Below are 4032 nucleotides of genomic sequence, written 5' to 3' on the forward strand. Positions count from 1 at the left end.
TTCAAATCAGACCCAAATGAGATTTCTAAAATATTATTTCCAACATCTGCAATACATATTATTTGCTAGTCCACAAAAAAACATTTACAAGAATAGAGTATATTCTGGGCCATAAACCAAGTTTCAAATTATTTCTAAAGATTAAAATTATATAAAACATGCTTCTTGAAGGCAATGGAATTAAGCGAGAAATCAGAAAAAATAGAAAAGTCCCCAAATATTTGCAAAATACATATTTTGTAAATAACCCATGGATCTAAGAAGAAATTGCAATAAAATTTGTAAAATATTTCAAACTGAGCATAATTTTAAAATATTTTGATCATTTCAAAATCTGCAGATTCAGCTAAAGACATGTTTGAGATTGTTTTTAAGTTGTGGATGTATATACTAGAAAAAAAAGAAAGGCTTAAAAATCATTTTAAGAGATTAGAAAAATAATGAATAAGGGACACCACTATAGAAAATAAGGAAATGAAAAAAAAAATAAAGTAAATAAATTAAAAAAAAAAAAAAAAAGGCGCGACACCAAAGGGTTGCGATCCCGTTGCTGGTCCCGGTCCGGTGCGGGCGTGACACTGAGGGTTGCGATCCATTGCCAGACACAAAAAAAGACAAAAAGGAAAAAAAAAAAAAAAAGAAAAGAAGGAAATGAATTTAAATAAACGTCGTTAGGACAACTTGTAGCCATCTGGAGAAAGTAAAAGAGTGATGTAGAAGGGGTCTTCCAAAATTTCATTGGAAGATTCTTATTACCTTCATTCAGTTTTTCCACAAACCTTTTGAAATATCCTTGTATGTCTCAAAATGTTCACCAGATTAAACTTCATATGGATAAACAATTTAAATATAAAAAATGAATCCATTAAAATCATGTATAAAAATGATATGATTTCTTTGTGAGTTTAATGCGGGTCTTTTCTCATTATTACCCAAAATCCAGTGCAAATAAAAGTTGATAAACTCGATTATATTTAAAAAATCTACTATGTTATAAAAACCCTCCATAGCCGAAAGGTAAAATAATCAAACAACTAAAAAAAAAAAAGTGTAGAAAATTTTTTTAAAAAGAAACACATCATCTTCCTAATAAATTAAAGTTTCATAAAAATAAGAATAAAACAAATGATAAGCAAAAGACTAACCAGCTCATAGACAAATGGGAAAAGGAAATTAATGAAGTGTTCATAATAAGATAAATGGCCTATACACACAGGAAAAAATGCCAGTTACCACTGCGGATATGAGAAATGAATCTAAATTCTCTGAACAAATGGGAAAAGGAAATTAATGAAGTGTTCATAATAAGATAAATGGCCTATACACACAGGGAAAAAATGCCAATTACCACTGCGGATATGAGAAAAGAATCTAAATTCTCTGGAGCACCAGTTTTCACCATTTTATTGACAAAATTTCTATGTGATATGATTCTTGATGGTAAGGCTTTTGGAAAAGTAGCATTCCCCTACACTGCTTTTGGTCTGAAAATATGTTTGATCTCTACAGAGGGCATTTTGGCAATGGTATCAAAATCACAGTGGACCCAAATTACAGCTAGACAGGAAAAATAAGATCTAGTGGTATACAGCAGTGCTAGGCGTCTCTAACCAACAATAATTTATTGTATATTCTCAAATGGCTAGAAGAAAGGTGCTTAAATATTCTCATCACAAAGAAATGATGAATTTTTGTGATGATGAATTTGCTATTTACCCAGATTTGATCTCTAGAGATTGTATACATGTATTGAAGTAAATAACTCTGTATCTCATAAATATGTATGATCAATACATTTCAATTAAAAATAAATTTTCAAAAATTATAAACACAAAAAATAACATATATATAATTCTCTTTGAACTAGAAATTTACTTCTCATATAGTTTGAATACTATTTGTTAACATATGAATGAGCTCATTTATTGTGGTCTCGTTTATAATAGCAAAACATTGAAGACAACCAAAATGAATAGCAGACTGGTGAACTACGATAGATTATAGATTACAGTGAATCTATGCAGTGTAAATTTACAGAGCAGAAAATTTGAAAGAACAAAAAAAAATAAAAAGGAAAATACAGTAATTATGGAAAATCTCAAGACATTTTTAAGTGAATAAAACACGGTACAGGCAATGTGTAACGTATGAAGCTTACTTTTAAAACAAATTTAAAATAATCCTTCATATTCATATCTGCTTGGAAAGGCCCATAAAAGTCCTAAAGACCAGTAGATTAGCTCTGTGGGTTCTCAGAGTGGGAGACAGATGACATGAGGACAAAGTGGCCAGAGGACTGTCCTCAGTGAATCATTAACTACAAATATAGAACATGACAGGCATATACTTACTTATTTATTCATTTTTGAACAAGGCTGTGCACTGCACAAGCTCAACATTGCTCAGATCAGAAGCAAAGCAATTGGCAGCCCCAGAGCACAACTCTAAGGGGAGCCATTACCTTCAAGCCCATGTGCATAGGATATGGTCAAACACCCCTCACACCATGCATGTGGCAGAGCTGTTTTAGAACCATGTTCAAGAAGTCACATTAACAAATAAGAATAATGATAAAATAAAAGGATTGGAAAGGAAGGAACAAAGCAGTCATTAATTGCCTCTATAGAAAAGGCTAAAGAATTTACAAATATTGAACTAATATTCTTTAAATTTGCTCTCACTGCAAACAAGAATACTTTTAGTGTCAAATTTTCATTAAACCAATCTAAGCTAATTTAAGCTACACCAGTCCAAGCTAATTCAGACCACTTTTGGAGTTCTCTGAGTCTAATTCTTTCATTTTTAACACTGCTATGTGCTTCCTTGAAGTATCATTGAATGGCTTTATATGTTAGTTTGAGTATGCAATCCCAGAAAATAGGGACCATATCTTATGATTCTTTCTTAGGCCTGTAAACTGTCTCAGCATGTGGGCATTTGTGCTCAATAAATGTGCCCATTTTAAGCAATACTTGAGTAGAGTAAATAAACCTGCCAAATCAGAAGCCCTGGGGAATTTTCAGCAATCTGTTTACCAAGCCCCCTAGGTGATTCTGAGCCACTGAAGTGCTGAGGTTTGAGGGCCACTGCTCTAGGACCTGAAGCCCGCATTGCCCAATAAGGAGACGGGATAACAGTTATCTAAAAAGTTGATGATCTGAAATAACTTTTCTCGGGCAGTTATTGCCTACACCGGTTCTGTTTGACAGCTTTGTGCTCATTTCATTATTTTGTGAAAAAGTGCCCTTGACTACCATGTCTAACACTGAAGGTTAAACACACATAAACCTTCAAGTTGTAGAATTTCCCATGGAACACAGTTTTTCAAACATCACAGTGCATAAACTTTCACATGGAGGATTTGCTGAAAACGGACCTTGAAATTCAGATTCACTTGGTCTAGGGTGATCCCTAGCATTCTGCTTTTTTAAAAAATGAGAAATTTCATGAATCTGTTGCTGGTGGACAACGGACCACATTTGATAGTCATTGCTGTACAACTTTACTACACAAATTGTGATAACAAGCCAGTGGCCTTGGACTCACTTGACAGATTGTTAAAAATCCAGAATCAAGAGACCCATGGCAGACTTACGGAATCAGAATCTTCATTTTAGCAAGATCCTAGGATGCTTTTATGCATATTAAAGTTTGAGAAGCACTGTGATAGGCAATTCATAAGTATAGTAAGTTCAGTGGCTGTATGACAAAGACTGGCTGCACAGAAAGTAAAATAATTTTCAAACAATTTATTTTCTATTGCTCCTCCTAGCATTCTGTCAAATTACACTATTTTTATTCCACTTTGTGATTTCTGATTACTTTTTCTCCTTCCTAACTGCAGTTCTGGGGAAAAAAACCCTGATATGTGATATATTTATAACAGCATATATATAAATAGCTCTAATTAAAGCTCAATGAAAAATAAACTTCATTACAGATGAATTTGATGTAATTAAAAATAATTTATTTGGAGCCCTTTATGTTTTAGTATATCAAAATAAATTAGTTGGTTGTAGAAAGTTAATAATT

This window comes from Galeopterus variegatus, unplaced genomic scaffold (assembly GCF_000696425.1).
Source record: "Galeopterus variegatus unplaced genomic scaffold, G_variegatus-3.0.2 Scaffold1423, whole genome shotgun sequence".
NCBI classification, from domain to species: domain Eukaryota; kingdom Metazoa; phylum Chordata; class Mammalia; order Dermoptera; family Cynocephalidae; genus Galeopterus; species Galeopterus variegatus.